Source organism: Octodon degus, unplaced genomic scaffold, assembly GCF_000260255.1.
Source record: "Octodon degus isolate 3935 unplaced genomic scaffold, OctDeg1.0 scaffold00013, whole genome shotgun sequence".
NCBI lineage: Eukaryota > Metazoa > Chordata > Mammalia > Rodentia > Octodontidae > Octodon > Octodon degus.
The window spans coordinates 6,991,755-7,013,836 of record NW_004524589.1 but is presented as its reverse complement, the minus strand read 5'-3'; the positions used below and the strand labels follow the sequence as shown (position 1 = coordinate 7,013,836).

General features: G+C 36.8%; 1 pseudogene; it reads left to right on the top strand.

The window, feature by feature from the left end:
• The window catches only part of LOC101569932, a 45,569-nt pseudogene extending 23,847 nt beyond the window's left edge, over nucleotides 1–21,722 (top strand).
• Nucleotides 21,723–22,082: the final 360 nt, after the last annotated feature.

The window sequence follows — 22,082 nt, the reverse complement described above, 5'->3', positions numbered from 1 at the left end:
TCAGAGACGGGTATTCCATTGCCATTCAAATATTGTAGGTGCATGAATTCAGCAAAGTGACCCAATATGGTCCAGTAGTCTATAATAGTAATGGGTTATCCACAAAGCTGGCAATGTCAGAAGTTGTTCACTTGAGCTTTTTACATCTCAGCATATTAATTTGGCTTTACATTTTATATCTTGTTTTTATAGTTTTCTGCTGGATGTTTAAGACCAAGATAAAGCAAGACCTGTATAATAAAAAATGTAATTTTTGCATGTGACAAAGTCAGTCAAATCCCCTCAGGATTTACTCTGAAACCCTGAACAGCACTTTGTAGATCCTTTGTCAGTATGAGCCATGTGGCTGAGTCACAGCCATTGTCTGGCCAATTTGCTCTCTGTGAAAGCCTGAGAGAATGTTTTCTCTCTACGTGACTCTCCTTAGGCACACTCTACATTGTCCATCACTTTCCTCATAAATCTTTCACCTTTTCTAGAGCTCTTTAATATAAAGTTGTAATTAAATGTGAAGGAAAGCAGTAGAACTTATTGCTCAGTCATGTGATATGCATTCAGTAAATCAGAATATCAGTGGGTTATGAGAGAGAGAAGTCAATTAGAATTTCCAATTACTAAATTGAGACAATGATATTAAATGTTTGATATTCAGTGAATGGCTGAATGGTTCTAGCTGAGATTTTTGCTTTAATTGTATAAATGATGTATAATGAAAAGAGTTAACCATTGGTTCTACTTCTCATAAGTAGCTTTATATCCTGAATCTTCATTTTACTTCTTTGAGGTATGTTAGACGTATCAAAGTACTGAGCTAAGGATTTTTCCTAAAGTTTGCCTAAGGAGAAGATGAGCAGTTGGAACAAAATGACATAAGTCAGAACGCTCTAGGATCTATTTGTTTAGAAGCCTAAGAAGGGGCCAGGAAGATAGCTCAGTGGAATAAGTGCTTGCCTGACAAGTACAAGGTCCTGAGTTCGATCCTAGTACCGCAAAAAAAAAAAAAGAAGCCTAAAAAGTTCTCCCAAAGTTGATAGCCAAAGGCCAATGGATGTTTTTAAGTGATTAGGCAGCTACACTGTTCTGGGAGGTTAGTGAACACCACCACAAATTCTACTAAGCAGTGGCAAAGTTGTTGGGGTACATGAAATTCCCCCAACAATTCTCTGTAGGGCTACTGGTGAAAAGGGCATCTTTCTCTCCTCTTCAGTGACTAATTTTAAGTTTTTAGCCTGTTGTTCCAATGACCACAACTAAACTTTGCATAAGTGACTGACTTTTGGGTGTAGATAGATTCCAAGAAGGATTAGCACTCTACACAGATGTGCCACATGGACCCACCTAAGTACCCCACATGGGCCCACCCAAAGTTAAGTTCAATCATTTTTGTCTTTAGACAAATAATCATCAGTTAAAGCTACAATACTTTCCTTACAATGCAGATTTATAGAGAGAATCACCTAATTAAATGATGAGAGAATCTGCTTACCTGAGTACATGGCTCAGAGCCTCAGGTCTAGGCCCACGTAGGAGCCTCTGTGCTGTGTGGCCAGGGACTGAGACCAACATCCTCCTTACTGTAGGTCTTTGCACCAAAGATACATATATGGCCTATATTGTACCTGGTGTTTCCACTTAGGAGGTGTCCCTAAAGTCTTTTAAAATCACCATCAATCAAACCTAATGCAATCCAACTATTCAAGGTCAATCCAAATATAGTTTCATCCACAATTTCCTGACAAAGTACCCTTGGGTTGATATCCATTAGGTCATATCTCTGACTAAATTCTAAAGAACAATAGGGAGTGGAGGCAATGGAGAAGAAAACAAGAATTAAAATGTTTCATATTTACCAACTGTAAAGAAAATATTTCTGCCCAACCAGTATACTTCAGTTTCTTAATTACCCAGGTAATAGTTTCTATTAAAGTTTTAGTTGTTTTGTCTTCTACAACTGGCTGATTGCTGTGATTCATATTATAAGAACCAGTCAAAGACAGCCACATTCTTTGTGTATATACTTCCCTTTTGCAAACCCTTAAAAACTTATTTTCCTGAGCATTTAGGACCTGCTTAATTTGGGAATGCCATCAATGTAAAATAAATCTATCTCCAAATCTTGGGAATTGTTTTGGTGTTTCCGCTTACTGTTGCATCTGGCATAGGAATTTGGAAGACTGACCATGCTGACTTCTTTGGTCACTGGTTGCAGCCCCTGTGAATGAAGCAAGGACCTCTCCAATTCATGATGAGGAAGCACACCATCAAGATTTCTTGAGTACACCCAAAGGTCTGGAGGAGGACTTCTCGCACTCCACCTAAGGAGCTCACTTCAGAGACCAAAGGGAGGAGGATGCATTCAGTCTGTCTGTCTGCATTCCCGACTGATTCTGATAACACCTCCTGGGTACCCCATTAGTCTGTCCATCAGTGTTGCTCAGCTCAAGAAGAAGGGGAGATTGATCACCTCTCATTGGTCAGGTCCACCCTCAAAGGTAAGGAATTAGAATGTTTAACCTCTGAGTGCCTGAGTGCCTGGTGAATGACTGTGTGAGTGAGTGAAATGGAAAGCGTAAGCCATAAGATGCTCTTCCCAGTCTGGGAAGCACTGGTTGCAGTGACTGTTTGGGCCCTCCCAATCAGGGGCTTGGTGGTTCTGTGGTGACTGACATATGGCATAACAGAGACCTTGCACCCCTTTAGCTAAATCATGCCTGAGTCCCTTCAAAGGGTGCAGCTAGCGGGCATCTGTGTCTCTCTGAGGGGCACCCACCCTTTGTCTGTTGCACCATCAATAAAGGGTAAACAACAGACAAATAGGAAGTCAGAGATGGGAATATATTAGTCAAAAACCACAGTATGAATCAGCAGGAAGAAGAGCTTTTCCAGAGTTAAAAATGAAGCCAAACCATTCCCTGTAGCTCAAAGGGGAAAAAAGGACAACTGTGGCCCATTCTTCCTGAAAACTGACTTGGCACCCTAGTCAGCTGCTGCATTTGCTGCCAGCACCTCTTGCTCCACTCTCCACTTACCACTTCTGTTGTGGACCAATTGAATGGGTTCCAGCTAACCACTGCCTGCACTCAACCACACAGGCCCACCATTTAAAGGTATATAGATAGACTCTGTGCTCATTTACACCTGCTCAGGCTGGCTGAGGCATTCCCTATCTGAACTGAGAGGGCAATAAAGTTTGTAAGCCCCTTCTGTGAAGTCAGCCCTAGGTACAGCCTACCCTTGATCAAAGGCAGCAACAGCAGATCTGCATTTGTAGCAGAGAGAACTAAATAAAAACAACAGACAGCATAGGAGCCACATGCTCTGAAAAGTTGAAAATAAATTTTAGCCCTGTAAAAAAAGCTTATAAGTAGGTCCACAGAAGTTAAGCTAAAAAGATCAGCTATGCCTGCGGTCTCTCCTGCACAGACATACAACCCATGTGCATATTAACTACCTTCACATGTTTCAGAAATCCATCATTAGATCCACTGTTCCAAAGTTAGAGGAGCCCATCCAGACCATTGCTGAAAGATTTATCTGGATGGCTCCTCCAGGGCTCACTCAAAGCGACAGCATACTCAAAGCCTTGCTGTGGTGACTCTGGACATTGACCAGTTCACACATAGCTGAGGCCTGAGGACACTGTTCATGGGATCACCCAACACATATTCCCCTTCAGGTTTGTGCCTTTGCAGGCTGCTTATCCCCGTTCTTGCTTCAATTTCTCCTTCTCCTAGCTGGGACTTATGCTTCAAACTCTATAGATGTTTGCCCCCTGGGAGAAGAAAGTCAATCAAACCCTTGAACAAAGTTTGATGAGTGTCCAATGCACACTGGACATTTTTCTAAATCAGATTAATTCCCTCAACTATTATGCCAGAGTAATATTGTAGAAGACAGGTCTAAATTATGTCTCTTCCTAAAAGCAACTTAGGGGGTTTGGAAGATAACTCAGCATCCAAAGTGCCTGCCTGGCAAGTACAAGGACCTGAGTTCAATCCCTGATACCACATGTCACGCTGGCCTCAGAACCCCAGGTGCATCATGCTGGCCCCAAAACTAGTTATAGTGGTGCATACCTGTTATTGCAGGGCTGGGGAGACTGAAACAAGAAGATCACTCAAGTCTGAACTATGTAGAAGATCTTGTACCTAATAAATAAATCTTTAAAAAATTAAAAGCAACTTAGGGAAAAACTCTGCAATAAAACAATCTTAGAGACCTTGCCTATGGTCCATTGTAAGATCACTGATTAACTTAATTTTTCTGCTTGTAGTAATGCCCTATTTTTAAAAGACTACATGTGTTCAATCCCTGGTTCCACCAAAAATGAATAAAAATAAAAGACTGCATGTAATATGCCCAGAAAACATTTATCAGGGAAACCAAAAGAGAGTTGTAATGTAACATGAACGCACATCTGCTCCCAGCCAGTAAACTTCTGTTTCTTTGCTACATAGACAATAGTTCCTGTTGCACTTCTGCTTGGTTCTGTCACCTACAAAAAACAGTCACTGTGATGCATAGCTGGTCCCTATGATGCAAGTTGTACAAGCCAATAAAAAAGCCAAGTACTTTTTCTGTGTATTTTCATTTTGCAATCTCATAAAAAATTAAAAATTCAACCCTGAGCCTTTGGGGCCTGATGTATTGCCAATCAGTGCCCATCAATATATGATTAATCTGCCTCCAAATTCTGTGTATTGTTTCATTTTTCTGTATCTCCCTACAAGGACTGTAATCATTATGTGCTGCAAATATATGCCAATAAAAATAAAGTTCTGAGTAATGGGGCCTCAGACATAGCTCAGCAGAACAGCACCTGCCTCACAAGCATGAGGTTGTGATTTCGAGTCCCATACCAAAAACTCAAAAATCAAAATCTGAACAAAGAACTCAGCAATCTACTTATAAATTCCCTTCAGGTGAACATAATTCATCACAATTTTGACAGCCATGGCAAACTTCCTTTTTTTTTTTCTTTTTCCTGTATTTAGGACAGGGTCTACCATGTCTACAGGGTCTCATTATGTAGATCAGACTTGTAGTGATTCTCATGCTTTCAGCCTCCCAAGAGCTGGGATTACAGGCATATACCACCAAGCTCAGTCTCAATTGTCATCTCAGAGCACCCCGGGGGCAGGGCCAGTATGGCGTACTGGGGATCGAACCGGGCCACTGCACTCTGCCTATGTAGGCGCTTTAGTCTGCTGAGCTGTCAGGACAGCCTGCAAAATTTCATTCAATGGCTTACTCAGTGTTGAAATCAAAGGTCTTGAAATGGCCTAGGATCTTGTAATATTTCCCTCTTTTTATGCCTTCTTCTTGTGTTATTTTTAACCTGAGTAGATACATGTCTGTCTTCATTATTCCTTCAATAAAGCACATTTTAAATCATTATTTTCCATTCTATTTTTTGGATCTATTTAATATCTCCTCTGTGTGATCCATGTAGTTCTCTTCTATACTTGACAACTTCCCAATGATTTTAGCTAAATGTTCTGAGAAACTACACACTCACTTCTGAAGAAATCACTGTTCACTATACCTCTCTTGTTACCCCATTATATTTTAACTTATTTTTCTTGATAACCATCATCTCACTGTATTAAATCATGATACTCCAGATATTTTTAAAAATAATTTTATTGAGAAACAAATAGCAATGAGACAGTCTCAAAACAGATCAGTAGGACAGTTGCAATAATAAATATATTATACATTGTTGTCTCAGTGGTTATTCATTGCGCAAGATGCAGACATGACATCACGTCCACAAACACTATTAGAGCAAATCTTATTCATTGAATTAAGAGAATGTAGCTGTATATCTATATATTTGAATATACAAATAAAAAATGGTCATTCATTTTCATCCCATTCTTTTGTTTAGTTTTGTAAGAGAAGGGTATTCCATTGTCATTTAAATATTGTAGGTGAGTGAATTCAGTTAAATATTCCAATATAGTCCAGTAGTCCATAATAGTAGTGGGTCATCTGCAGGACTGGCAATGTCAGAAGTTGTTCACCTGAGCCATATACATCCCAGCATACCAACATGGCTTCATGCCTTATACCTCATTTCAGTGCATTTTTACTGAATGAGTATGACCAGATAAAGCAAGACCTGCACAACAAGAAATGTAACTTTTGAATCTGATAAGGTCAGTCAAGTTCCCTCAGGATTTATCCTGAAACCCTATATCGCAATTTGTAGATCCTTTGTCAGTGTCAGCCAGTGGATGAGTCATGGCCATTGCTTGACCAATTTGCTCTCTGTGAAAGCTTGAGTCAATGTTTTCTCTCTATGTGACTCTCCTTAGGCACCCTCTACACCATTGATCACTTTCCTCTGTGGCCCCATAATTGCCTTTATCAGAAAATTTGGGACACAACTGAGTTACATGATGTTACAGTATAAGTTCTCCTATGTCCTGAGTCTTCACTGACCTTGAAAGACTAAGGTCAAAATGTTGGACGACCTTGCAGCCCTTCTTTTTCTCTAACTTTTGGTCTGAAAACTTAGGTTGTTAACTATCCAGAGAGAAACTTATTATTACTCTACAACGTATGCAGTTGGGTTTAACCTAATTATCTGTCTGAATATAAAACATCTTAAGCATCACATGGAACAGGTATTTTCCATCAAGTATTGATATGTTAAACTTTAAGTCTCCACAGAATATGAAGAAAAAAATATTAAAACATTAAAAAATTTTAAAAATATGAATAAACAATTACATATTTTACATAGAAATTTAGAAATCTAACCATATACCGCATTATAGCAGTTTAGTCCTGTGACATTTTTTTCTTGTCTCTATTTTAAACTTATTACACTTTTTAAAAAACAAACATTTACTTGAGAGAGTATGGCAGTAATTGGTATGTCACGACAAGCAGTACATATTTAGAGGACCAGGATGACATGCATTCCATGCATGACCCTACTATTACACATTGCTATCTCCAGGGCAGTTGCTTATTCAAAGGTATCAGCATATATAGTTGGTCAGGGTGACAATCCTACCAATTAGCTACTGATTTCAAAAACCTGCTGATGTTTCACAGGATGACAGCCTTACCCATCTTGTTCACATAAATGTATGGCTTTGCCCTCTCCACCCATCATGTTTCCTATCTTTTCTCCTTGGCCTCTCTTAGTTGTCTAATCCTCAAGTTCTTACTTTCCTTTCAATTGTGTTATACCTTTCTATTCATATTTCTTCTTTTGAGTTCTAATACTAGGGAGACTATATGATATTTACACATGTGGATCTGGTTTATTTCACTTATGAGTATATCTTCAAGTGTCATCCACTTCAATATATATGCTTCAAGTTTATTATTCTTTATACCTGAGTAATACTCCATTGTATAAAAATACCACATCTTTTTGATCCATTCCTCAGGTGATGGGTATCTTGTTTGTTTCCAAGATTTGGCTATCACAAATTGTGCTGCTATAAACATAGGTACACATACATCTCTATTATATGATGTTTCAGTTCCTCCGGAAAAACTCCAAATAGTGGGATAGCTGGCTTCAATGCGATTTCCACTCCTCATATTTTAAGGAATCTCCACACTGATTTCCATAATGCTTGCACCAGGCTACATTCCCACCAGCAGTGGAGAAGGGTTCCTTTTTCCCCACAGCTCCTCCAAAATTTGTTGTTAGCTGATTTGTTTATGATAGCCATTCTTTCTGGGATAAGATGGAATCTCAGTGCTGTTTTAATTTGCATTTCACGGATGACTAGTGATGTGGAACATTTTTTCATATATTTATTCGTTTCTTTAATTTTGTCCTCTAAGAAGTATATGTTCATCTCGGATAACCATTTCTGGATTGGGTTTTTAAATTTTGAGGCAATAATGGTTTTTATTTCTTTATAAATTCTAGAGAGCATACCTTTGTCTAGGTGTTTATTAATCAAGTTTTTTTTTTTTTTTTTCAAATTCCTGGGTTGTATTTTCACTTTGCTCTAATTTCATTTGATGTGCAAAAACTTCTCAAGAAGAGGAGGTCCAGTTGTTAATTCTTTCAATTATTTTCCATATGATTTGATTTTTGTTTATGAACCCTTTGCCTACCCCTATGTCTTGAAGAATTCCTTTTACTTTCTCTTCCAGGAGATTTAGTATTTCTGTTTTAATGTTTAGATCTTTAATCCATATTGACGTTAACTTAGTGTATGGTGATAGACCTGGGTCAAGTTTGAGTTTTTGGCATGTAGAGAGCCAGTTTTTCCAGCACCATTTGTTAAAGAGGCTATATTTCTTCCAGTAAGCATATTGGTAACCTCTGCATGATAAGTTGGCTGAGTGTGTTCCTAGAGGCTTCTGCATCTTCTATCTATTATTTTAATTGTCTGATCTATTTTGATGCCAGTACCATGCTGATTTTTTTCAAAGTAGCTTTGTAGTATAACTTCAAGTCAGGAATTGTAATGGCGCTTGCCCTGTTTTTCTTGCTACAGGATTGCCTTTGCTATTCTATGTCTCTTTAGGTTCCAAATTAATTTTAGGATCAATTCCTCCAGGTCTGGAAGGTATGTTGGTGGTGGTTTAATAGGTATTGAATTAAATCTGTACAGCAATTTTGGGAGTATGCCCATCTTCACAATGCTGGTTCTTCTTATCCAGTAGCAGGGAATATCTTTCCATTTTCTGAAATCCTCTACGATCTCTTTTTTTCAGAGTACTGTAATTTTCCTTGAAAAGATCTTTGACTTCTTTAGTTAGGTTAATTCCAAGGTATTTCATTTTCCTCAGTGCTATTGTAAAAGGTATTGTTTCTATAATTTCACTCTCAGTGTGTTTGTTGGCTGTGTAGAGGAATGCTATTGACTTTTGGGTATTGGCTTTATAACCTGCTATGCTACTGAATTTCTGTATTAATTCTAGTAGCTTCTTGGTGGAGTTTTTTGGGTCTTTCAAGTAAAGTAACATGTCATCTGCAAAATAATGATAATTTAACTTCTTCTTTACATATTCTTATTCCTTTTATTTCTCTCTCTCTTGTCTAATGGCTCTAGCTAATGATTCCAGAGCTATATTGAATAAGTGTGGTGATAGAGGACATCCTTGTCTTGTACCAGATCTGAGAGTAGAAAATTTTAGTTTTTCCCCATTTAGAATTATGTTAGTCATTGCTTTGTCATAAATGGCTTTTCTCACATCGAGGTAGAGGCTATCTATTCCAATTTTCTTCAGGACTTTGAACATGATTAAGTGTTGGACTCCCTCAAAAGCATTTCTGCATTATTTGAGATGATCATGTGGTTTTTTATTTTGCTCTATTGATATAGTGTATTACATTTATAGTTTTTCATATATTGAACCATAATTGCATGCCTGGGATGAATCCTACCTGGTCATTGTGTATAATCTCCTTGATTTGCTGTACTCTGTTTGCTAGGACTTCATTGAGTATTTTTCCAACAATGCTCATGAGGTGGATTGGCCATAGTTCTCTTTTTTAGTTGTGTCTTTCCCTGGTTTTGGTATCAGTATAATACTTGCCTCCAATAATTACTTTTGGGAAGATGACTTCCCTTTCAATTTCACTGAAGTCGGAGGAATATAAAGATCATATCTCCTGAAAATTTCATGTACAATTCAACGGTGAATCCATCAGGACCTAGAATTTTCTTTGTCAGTAGAGTTTTTATTACATTTTGTATTTCATTGGCTGTTATTTGGTTACTGAGAGTTGTTGTAACTTCTTGATTCAGTTTTGGTAATTTGTCCATTTCTATGAGTCTGTCCATTTCTTCTGTGTCTTCTATTGTGTAAGAGTAAAAATTCTCAAAGTAGCTATTGATAATCTTCTGAATGTCCTCTAGGTCTGTGGTAGTTACAGCCTTTTGGTTCCTTATTGTTTGTATTTGACTTTTTTCTTTCATCTTTTTGATGGTGTTATCTAGGGGCTTATCAATTTTTTTAAATCAAAGAACCACCTTTTTGATTCATGAATTCTTTGAAGTGTTTTTTCATCTCAGTTGAATTCATTTCTCCTCTATTCTTTACAATTTCTTCTCACCTTTGGCTTTTGGTTTTGGTTTGCTCTTCCTTTTCTAGATGTTGGAAGTGCAACATTAGGGTGTTTAATTGTTCCAGTTTTGTTTTCTAATGGGTAAGTTCAGAGCTATGAATTTCCCACTAAGAACTGCTTTCATCTCATCCAATAAATTCCAATAAGTTGTGCTTGAATTTTCATTGTATTGTAGAAATTGTTGAATATCTTGTCTAATTTCATCTGTGACCCATTAGTTACTGAGTAGAGTGTTGTTTAATTTCCATGTATTTATGGTTTTTTTCTGGTTTCTTTTTTCATTTCTTTCCATTTTCATTGCACTCTGGTCAGATAATATACATGGGATAATTTCTGTTTTCCTGCATACACTTACACATGACCTATGGACTAGTATGTGGTCTAGAAAATGACGCATGTGCAGGTGAAAAAAAATGTGTATTTAGCTGTGGTTGGGTGGAACACTCTGTATATGTCCACTAAGTCCATTTGTTCCAAGCTCTGATTCATTTCTGCTACTTCTTTGCTAATTTTTTGTCTGATTGACCTATCTTTTTGGGATAAGGGGGTGTTATGGTCTTCTGTTAAGATTATGGTATTGGATGTCAGAATTTTCATATCCATTAAGATTTGTCTTATATACTTTTGTGCTCCTGTGTTTGGTGCGTATATATTTATGAGTGTTACCTCTTCCTATTGAATTTTCCCTGAACCAGTATATAGTGCCTTCTCTATTTCATTTGAGCATTCTTGGTTTGAAGTTGAGACTATTTGAGAACAAGATTGTTGCCCCTGCTTTTGTCTGAAGTGCTGGGACATGTATTATTGTTTTCCATCCTTTGACTTTCAGCCTATTAAATTCTATATGATTTAAGTGTCATTCTTATACATAGCGTATTGTTGGATTTTGTTATCTAATTCACTCTGCCAGTGTATTTCCTTTAATTGGTGAATTGAGTCCATTTATATTAATGGGTATAATTGAGATATATTGGCTTACACTTGATATGTTATTTACCTGCTCTTGTTTACTCTTTTTGTCCTATGTTTAATTGTTTGCCATGTTTATTGGGTTCCTTCTGTTCTTGATCATGGAGTTCTGATCTTTTTGGTTCCTCTCTAGAACATCTTTTAGTAGTCTGTGTAGGGTTGGCTTTGATATCATGAAATTCTTCAGTTGTTCTTTGTCATGGAAGTATTTCACTTCTCCATCAAACTTGAAAGAGAGTTTTGCAGGGTATAGTAGTCTGGGCTGGAATTTGTTTTCATAGAGGACTTGAAGTACTCTGCTCCATGCTCTTCTTGCCTTCATGGTTTGTGAAGAGACATTTGATTTAATTTGTATGAGTTTTCTCTAGTGGCTTATAGTGTGTTATACTTGGGCTGGATTTCTGGGATCTTGACTATATGTCTCAGTGTGTTTTTAATTGGGTTGAAGTTGTTTGGAGTTGTGTATGCTTTGGTTACCTGAATGTCAGATTATTTCCTCATGTTTGAGAAGTTTTCTGCTATTACTTTTGCCCATATCATTTTTATGTAATATGTATTGACTCCTCTTTTCTCATTGATTCCTATTAATCTCATGTTGTTCATCTTTGCATTGTCTTGTGGTTGATGAATTATTTTTTTTCCTGTATCCTAGTTGCTTTTAATATGTTTTCTTACCATTTGACTAGCTGAGCTAGCATCTTCCAGATCTGAAACTCTATCTTCACTTTCACTGAAACATATTTGCAAGCTTGTGATTGAGATTTTAAGTTCCTCTATATCTCTTTGGCCTGTCTTCATGAGATCTCTTTCTTTTCTGTATTGCTCATTGAATGGATCTGTCATGTTTCTAATCTCCTATTTTTTATCACTCTCTTCTTGAGAAGCAGTAATTAATTCTTTTACTACAGAGATGATTTCTGGTCTGTTTTCCTCTATATATTTCTGCATTTGCTTCTTTACCTCAGACGCTATTTATTCAGAGATTTCTTTTTTCATTACAAGGTTATTTCTGCTTTGAGATCCTGTATATCTTTCTGCAGTTGTTTCTTTACTTGAGATACTATTGATACAGACATTTCAGCTGTGTGATTCCCAATTTGTTCTTTGCTAGTGTTCTCTGCACTTGTTTTGGTTGGGCTTAGGGCCTGAGATTTTATTTTGCTCCTTCTCTTTGTCACTTTGTATAGCACTATCTTCTGGTCTTTGGTTTAGAACTTTGGTGCAGTTATAACCCCAAAACCTACTGATTTTTGGGTTCAAGTCAATTAAATTTGAGTTCATTCAGTTGTGCCTGGCTTGGGTCTGGTTGCTGTGCTCAGCTGCTTCCTGCTGCAGCCCTTGGAAATGAACCTGTTGTGCCTCTCTGGCAGGATGTTCTGCTCCTGGATTGCTTGGGTGGTTCTGTTCTCTAGTTTCTCTGCACGGACTTCAACTGCAGAATTTAAATCCACACCTATATGCCAGGACTGTCTGAGTCTGGAGGGGTATAGATGGTGCAGGGGAGTGTGGAAGCTCTCCCTCACACTTGCAGGGCCTGGACCTTGGCTGGGTGTGAAGGGGTCCCCAGATCGCGGGTGAAGTTCTCGCTTACATGGCTTGGACTGACTCTGGAGTGGTGGGGGGAGGTCCTGAGAGTTCAGAGGAAGGTCTCACTCCCGGGGTGGGCCTGTGCTTTGTCCGCGGAGGTCCAGCGGGCACAGGGACCACAGATGCTCTCCCACACACTCGCAGGGTCTGGGCTTGGGCTGGTTCTGGAGGGGAGGAGGAGTCCCGAGAGTGCAGTGGAAGGTCTCACTCATGCAGTGGACCTGGGCTTGGTCCAGGGAGGTCCGTACTCCGGATATTTGAGAAAAGATTTTGTTATTGTTATTTTTCTTTGCTAGATAATTTCAGAGATCTGCAATACCTCCACCCCACCAGAATTTAAAACAATGCTGTGCATAAACCATTGACATGGCTCTGGCGTTTAACATCAAGTATTATTAAATTTAATATGGTAGACATTTATTTCATAGCACAATCGGGTACCCTGTTATTCAAAATACATTAATTAGATCTATGCTTATGTGTGATTTAAAGAATGCTTTCTCAATCTCAAATATTTCTTTTCTATTAAGGACTCTGGTTATTGAATCAAATATTTTATGCACTATTGAACTATTATATGTGAAACTCTACAACTTATTTTTATTTTATATGCTTTATTAGTTAACCTCTCCTTTCCATGCTTTCATATAACAGTGACAGAACAGAACTTCGTGAAATTTTTCTAACCTTCTTACTATCATAATTTCTTTTTAAATCATAGTGTCTTTCTCATTTTATTCATTTTAAATAAATACAGGACATTCTCATACTGGAAAAATATGTTACTCTGTTTAATAGTAAGTTTTTAAATTCTCTAAAATGCTATTCAGTGAAAAAGGAAATTATTTTAAATATTTGTAAAAGTTATTTTTTATATCTATCATCTATCTATTCAGAATTACTGTAGCATTATGCTTAATTTTAAATCATATTGCTGTTTATTTTCTAAAGCAAAATATCCACTTAATTTATCTTCCTTTGAATTGAGAAACCCTCTAAAAAGGCAAAGACATGGAGTTAGGAGCTTCAGCTGTAGATTTTGCTGGATGGAAGCTGCATGCCTCTGAACAAGCCCTTCAATTTCACTGTCAGCTTCCTCATTCATACAATGGATTCTTTGTCCTCTGGATTTCTGAAGATTGTACTCTCTTTAGAAACTGATATTTGTTTTAGACTTCTATTTGGCTTATTTCTCAAGCAGATTTACCAGTAATACACAGATATTCTTCATTACACTATGTCACCTGAGATTGATTGATCATTCATTCATTCATTCATTCATTCATTCATTCATTCATTCATCTTTCTTTTTGAGATAGGGTGTTGTTATGCAGTTCACACTGGCTGTGATCTCTCTTTGTAGCCCAGTCTGGGCATGAACCCACAATGACTTCCCAGCCATAGTCTCTAAATTTCTGAGATTCCAGGCTTCTGGTACTAGGCCCAGCTATCCAAGATACTTGATCAGAGGAGTTGGGAGAAAAGTCTCTTCAAAGCTTTTGTTACCTTTTTCTATGCTAAATTCTATACTAAATGAATATTCCTCATACAGAGTTTATTATTTTCTTTCATAATTCTCACCATTTACTTCCTTTTGCAAATTTTATTTTGATGAGAATCTTGATATATGTTAATTTATTTCCTTTTCATTGAGTTGAATTCAAATGATTTTTTCATACATAGTTTGCAGCTCAATGTGATATTTCTATTAGTTTCTGCAATGATATTATGCTTGGAGTCTTATTTTGCTGTTTTTAATTTTTATGAAAAAATTATAGGTGAAAACTTCTCTTGTATAAGTATCCTGAAAAATTATTTTCAAATTTATTCTTGAATTAAATAAAAATAATTATAAAAGGATAATCAAACTCCTTCCAGAAAATAAAATGTGTGCCTAAAAACATAAAATCAAATAAAAATATTAGTGGCACAAAGACAGCTATCCTTATGAAATTATATTGGTTAATTTTATTTTTTATTTTTTATTTATTTATTTATCTATTTTTGGTGGAACCAGGGATTGAACTCAGGCTCTTGTGCTTACCAGGGAAGTGCTTATTTCACTGAGCCATCTCCCTGGCTCTTTCACTTTTAAAAGTGTCTACACATTTCAATACTAAATCTAAACAATGAGAAAGATACAGAATTTTCTTTGAAATTTTAAGAAAATTATTTTGTTTACAAGCCTTTACCATAAAAATAATTTTCTTGAATAGATGTATCAATTAGAAAAAATGATAAGATTCAGTTTTTTGAACATTGATTGAGAAGGTATAAAATTTAAAAAATATGAAATGCATAAAAGATATATGATGTATATGAATTATGTACTGTATTATTTTCTTTTTTAACTTCAACATGCATATTGTATGTTTTCAGAATATGAGCAATTTTATGCATTGGGACCATATCGTTTCCTGTAGCATTGTGATTCCTTTCTATAACTTGTTCTTTTTGAAAAATTATCTCTAATTCTCATGTCTTCAGCTCTCTACTTTTCAAACTGAGCCTTGTCATTTCTTCAACATTGGGTCTCTCTGAAAGATAAAAGGAAGGGAAATGTGTAAAAGGAAGGTATATATATATATATATATATATATATATATATATATATATATATATCAGGGTCTCACTTTGCATCTCAGACTCTAATGATCCTCCTGTTTTCAGCCTTCCCAGTGCTGGGATTACAGGCATACATCATGGCTCCAACATTGGCTGCCTCAATGCACCCAGGGATAGGGACCTGGGGAAGCATGTGGTACTAGGGATTGCACCCTAGTTCGTGTGTCTGCCTAAGCAGGCACTTAGTCTGCTGAACTATCTCACCAGCTCTGCAAAGATATTTTTGCTTAAAACTTTCATCTAACAGAGAACATTTCTTACTGAAAGCATCTCATTTTGGTTCTAAAACATCTTATTTCTGATCATATTTTTATGAGCTCTTGTGAATCACCTGTTGTTATACTGCTTAATTATCTGTGGAAAATTTCCATAAATAATTACATATTATATTTATGACTCAGACATTTTGACAAAATAGTTCTTCTCAACAGAAAAATAAAGAAATGAGCTGTATTTGAACACATGCACTAGTTCTTACTACTAACAAAGATCATGATAATGAAGAAAATGATTCACTTTCTGTATGAAAACTGCAATCCTTACTTTGTATCTCATGCTTTTGCAGAATTAAAATGTTAAATGTAATCACTTCTTGATAATAGTCATTATCCTATAAGTAGTCATAATTTCCTGGACTAAATTAACTCATTAAATTTTTTTCAAGGTTATTGTAGGTAAAGAATTCTGAGAAGTAGATGGAGATCAAGAACTCCCATGAAAGACAAAAGTAACTCAGGAAATTTAAATAAAACAACTTGTAGAAGGCTCTTATATACTGCTAAGTGAAGATAATTAAGAACTTTGAAAGGATAATAACCAATAAATGAAAGACATGTTTGAAATAATGTTATGTACCTGAGTTGACAAAGTTTAAAGAAAGAAAAAGAAACTGTGAAAAGACATTACTTTTGATGTTTGAAAAGATTCTCAGAATGTCATGATGGTTACTAAAAGAATGAAATTGTGTGTGATTGAAACTTGGATATAATTTCAGGCAGAGAAACTAGAAACCTCAAGTTTCCTTTATTTTGTAGCCTGAAACAGTCCTTAAATTTTTATAATCCCTCCTTTCCTTTTAATATTTTTCTTTTTAAAGTGTTGACTTGATAATTTATATTATTTTATCTTTGTCTAATAAAAAACTTTGGAAATTTTATTTTTTAGTATTTTCTTACTTACAAAATGGAGATAACAACATCAGGTATCTGTTAGAGATGTGTGTGTTAAATGAAATGATAAATACAGAAGATCAAAAAATATATTGCTATGTAAGAAATGCTCAATAGGTTAACTGCCTCTAATTCCTCTTCTTCCTTATGATTATATAATATTCACATTTTATTATATATGAAATGTTCAATATTTCCTTTATGTAATGTATTTTTTCTTTTACAGTTTATGAAGTGCGGACAGCATTTTACTCCACAACATACATAAAAATATTACAATACTTACATTTTCTATTGCCTGTACTTCACACATTCTACACCATTTTGTATTGGTAGCTCCAACCACACCATCAGTTTTATTTTTCTACCTTTTACAAACTATGTTAGAGTTTGAAAAGAAATTATTTAACGTTATATCTATACTAAAATGCTAGATTTTCATGTTGTAGACAATTATTCCAAATCTTAATGGCTCAAAACAGAAAACACACACTGTCAGTTGTTGCAGGTCATGGTTTCAGCTTTGCCTCTCTGAGTTCATTTGGTTCTTATCTCATTAAGAAGTTGGCAAGCTTTTGACCAGAATCCTGTCTCTTCTTAAAGCTTGACAGAAACTTGGCAGAATTGAATTCCACATGTGTTGGTGGATCGAGACCTTGAGGTTCTCATAGGTTTGGATATTTTCCATATACGCGTCTCCTTAGCATAACTCACAGTGAGGCAACTCAAGTTGAAAGCCACCTTTTGTAGCCAACTTATGGATCTGACTTTTGCCAAAATGTACTTATTAAATGAATCATTTACATGGAACCCACATTCAAGGAGAAGGAATTACCCAAACTCCTGGAGCCAATAATTATGAGAAACCTTTTAATGGGTTGTCTATCACAAAAGGACTCAAGTCTCAGAACATGTTTATTTTTCCTTCACATAGTCAACTTGTTGGAATGATTTATCTTTAATATTTTACATTTTCTAAATTCCCATCTTTGATGTTTTTTCCTATTTGAATTATATATTTTAAAATTCATGCTTAATGATTTATTTCTCCTTTCACCTGCCCATAAAAAGTCATAGAACATGAATAGACCTAGAACATTCATACTATGAAGATACTCCATTCTTGACACACTGGCTTGCTAAGAAAAATTCTATCTTCAGAAATTATCACTTACAATCCTATATTATTTTTATAGACATAGCTCAGCTATATGTTAGAAAAGTAGAAGTAGGACAAGTATATGGGTCAGCTAAGAATTTCAAGTTATTTAGAACAGCAAAATATTCTGTCCAAGTCATTTGTGACTTTAACCAAGGGGAATATTAGTGATAGTTAGTATGGACTGAGTGATTATCCAGAGCAGATTTTGAACTCAGTAATTAACCTACATCATTTTAATTCCCTTGAAAATTCTAAATGATAGATACTACTTTCTTCCAATTTTACACATGTTAAAAGGAGTCTGAAATCATTTAGATATAATTATTTGAGAAAGATACAATATCCAAATGTTTTACAGAAGTAAATATCTAATGTATGTTTAGCAACAAGTGCAGAAAGTCCAACTTTTCTACACAAGCATATTCATAATAATATTAAAATATTAGCTCTGAAAAATTTGGACACGCATAATAAGTACAATTAGTAGATACTTTAAATATCCTCATGATATTTGTGTTGGATTTTTATCAGCAAAAAGTTTTACATCATCCTACAAAATCTTTTAATTTTTACAGTGTTTGGATTTGCATTTATAGTTAAGGGAATGTTATATGAATTTGCTGATATCTATGACCAAATCACTACCTCACTAGTGATTTCTATAGGCTTTCAGACTTATGCTTGATGTTCAAGATACCTAACGTCCTCTATTTCATTTTCTTAGGAAGTATGGCAACTATGTACTTCGGGGGCTTTACTTTCAGTTTTTAAAATTTTTATTCCTTTTTTATTCCAATTTCTGACATTTACAGAAGCAGTTTACTTATATTTAATGTTCTTTACTCCTGAAATCAAATACTGATTTACATCCATAAAATAATTTGAAATTTTAGTAATTTGTTTGCCCTATGGAGTTTATTTTCTCATTTGTTAAGTATGAATAAGACTCTACATGCAAGTTATTTCCACACCATTAACTAAGATAATCCTTAAAATGATTTACTTACATTTAAATTGCATATTTTCCTAATGAGAAAAATGATGATATTGTAAGCAGAAATCCTTCCCTTTGAACATATTTATGCTTAAATAAAAATGAGAGGCACTTGATGGCACACATCTGGCTCCAGCATTCTGACGGACTGTGGTTGGAGAATCAAAAATGGAGCCTAGGATAGATGATTTAGCACCTTGGTGAGACCCTGACAACAAATAAAGTCAGATGAAAGTAAAAGAGAGAGAGAGTCAGAGTGAGAGAGACAGAGATGGACACAGAGAAAAGACAGGGAGAGAGAAAGGAAGAAAAGAAGGGCTGAGATGAACCTCGGTCTGCACTAACATAAAATATAAAAAATGTCAGTGACTCCCAGAAAAAGTGTAAAATGTAGTCAAGTAATTTTATAGATCTATTTATCATCCATCTAACTACATCAGTGCAGCAATTCTGGACAAAGGGTGCAGAAGACACACCCTAGGGCAGTTTGTCACCTGGATGGTGTAAAGAGGAGTTGAAGAGGGATGTATTTGCTTCTGTGCAGAGAAGTGCCAGTGTGTCTTTAGTTTAGACATCATCTGGCTTCCAGAGCAGACCCATCAGTCTCCTGATATAGATTTGCTTGGGATGCTGCAGTAAGCTCCAGACCTTGGGCTCAATCCTTGAGTCTGCAGTGTCTAGACAACCTCTGAATCTTCCTCATTAACTCTGTGGCTGACCCTCTTAAGCTGATCTTATAGTTCTTATGTACCTGCCTATCCTGTGTTATATCTGTTTCTCCAGTAGAACACTGATCTGATACCTTATGTATAAAGTATTTCCTGTGTGTGTATGTTGTGATATTCAGACGCAAAACAGAGGAGACTGCAGTCATTTCTAACTGCGCTCACCGACACGCCACACTTACCAACACTGTTGCTACTAACTTTACCTGGAGAAAAATAATTAGTTTTGCTACCCAAGGTATAAATAGTCATTTTCTTTTGGGTAATTTGATGTTTTTGGTAACATGCATGAACACTACTCACACAGATTTGTACTTATATTGATTCCTAGGTTATTTCCTCTGTTTTAAATTACAGCAAATTATATTGAAGGATACTATATTTATGATCAGCACAATGGCCTAAAATGCATTTAATCATTTTATAATTTCTCAGTCTCTTACTTCATGAGGTAAATCATCTGAATTCCAAGATGACACTTAGACCAGATGCTTCCTTAGAGCTGGTATCATTATGTGCCAGCCTCCTAGCTAAAAGAAAAACATATGTAATAATTTCTGCCACAAATGAATTCAATTAGCTCATTACTTTAAAGACAACCATGTGTTACTCCTAATTTCTTGGAACTGTCTTAATAATAGGAGTCTTGACTGTAAATTGAAAAATTGTAATATACATGTAATTAAAATACAATTGGAGAAAATGAAATTTATTTTAACCAAATCTTAACTGAAAACAACAATTCCATGGAACTATTTGTGTATTCCTCTTCTGTTTTCCCTTTTGACTTTAAAAATAGAGAATTCTGGCCATTCTTTTTTTCCATAATTTTATTGAGAAACAAATAGCAATGATACAGTTTCAAATCAAATTGTTAGGACAGTTTCAATAATTAACACATTGCATACTCTCTTCCTAGTGGTTATGTGCTGTGCGAGATGTAGACATTATACCCTATTTGCAAACACTATTAGAAAAAATCTCTCTATTCATTAAGAGAATATAACTATATATCTAGCCTAACCATCTTGAATACACAGATACAAAATGGACATTCATCTGTATCCCTTTTTTTGTTTAGTTCCATCATTTGAATATTATAGGTGTATGAACTCAGCGAAATATTCCAAAAGAGTCCAGTAGACCATAATAGTATTGGGTCTTCTGCTTGACTGGCAATGTCAGAAATTGTTCATCTGAGTCCCGTATGGCTCAACATAGCAAAATGTGTGGGGTGCCTGTCATTCTGGTCTTCTGAATACCGGCTGCTTGTCATGACATGCCAGTTGCTGCCATGCTGCCTCTCAGGTAGATGACTGGCCATTCTTGCTAGTTGAATCTGTAGCAGGAGCAGAGAATGGACCCCAGAGAGTCCTGAGCCAGCACCACCATGGCCACCGGCCTGGTCACCAGCACGGTCACCAGCACACCCTAGGAGAAGCCCCAGCTGCTGCAGCCGGACTCAGGCCCCATCACTGGAGCCAGGAGCAGGAGGCCGAAACCCAGCAGCTGCCCAGGGCCCAGGATCCTTGCTATCCTCGCCCTCAGCACTGCTGACAATAAGCCCAGCACCACCAACAGCAGTGCAGACAGTGGAGGCCTGGGTGATCCCACACCTCAGGCGCTTGCCAGGGGTGACAAGAAGGTCATCCCAAAGAAGGTTTTGGGAACAGTAAAATGGTTCAATGTAAGAAATGGATATGGCTTTATCAATAGGAATGACACCAAGGAAGATGTATATGTACACCAGACTGCCATAAAGAAGAATAACCCCAGGAAGGACCTTCGCAGTGTAGGAGATGAAGAGACTGCGGAGTTTGATATTGTTGGAGAAAAGGATGCAGAGGCAGCAAGTGTTTCCAGGACCTGGTGGAGCTCCACTTCTAGGTAGTAAATTCACAGACCATAACCATTATAGACGTTATCCAGGTCGTAGGGAACCTCCACTCAGTTATCACAGAATGACCAAAATAGTGAGAGTGGGAAAATCAATGAGGGTTTGGAGAGCGCTCCCGAGGGCCAGGCCCAGCCACACAGGCCCTACCTGGGCAAAGGTTCCCACCTTCCTATATGAGGAGACCCAGTGGGCGACAGCCACAGTACCCCAATCTTCCTGTGCGAGGAGAAGTGATGGAGGGGCTGACAGCCAGGTGCAGGAGAACAAGGTAGACAAGGAAGACAGAATATGTATCAAGGTTATAGACCACAATTCCACAGGGGCCCTCCTTGCCAAAGAGAGCCTAGAGAGGGTGGCTGTGAGATGGGACCCAAGGTCAGCAGCCACCTCAACGTGGATCAGTACAGTTGCAACTTCAATTACCGACGCAGATGCCTAGAAAACCCTAAACCACAAGATGGCAAAGAGACAAAAGCAGCCAATCTACCAGCTAAGAATTCCTCTGCTCCCAAGGATGAGCGGGGCCGGGCTGAGTAAACGCTGGTTTAACATCTCTACCATCATCCGGTTTAGTCATTCAGCAAGAAAGAAACGAATAGGAAATTCCAGCAATAAGAAATGAGCAAAAGGTTGGAGCTGAAGCCCTTAAGTGCTTGCTTTTTCCCTGTCGACCAGATAACTAGAACTACCTGCATTATCTATGCAGCATGGGGTTTTTATTGTTTTTACCTAAAGATGTCTCTTGTTGGTAATGACAAACGTGTTTCTCTTTTTTTTTTTTTTTTTTTCAGAACCGTGGATTGAACTCAGGCCCTTGTGCTTGTCGGGGAAGCACTTATTCCACTGAGCCATCTCCCTGGCCCGTGTTTCTCTTTTTTAAGCCTGGTTTTTCTCAAT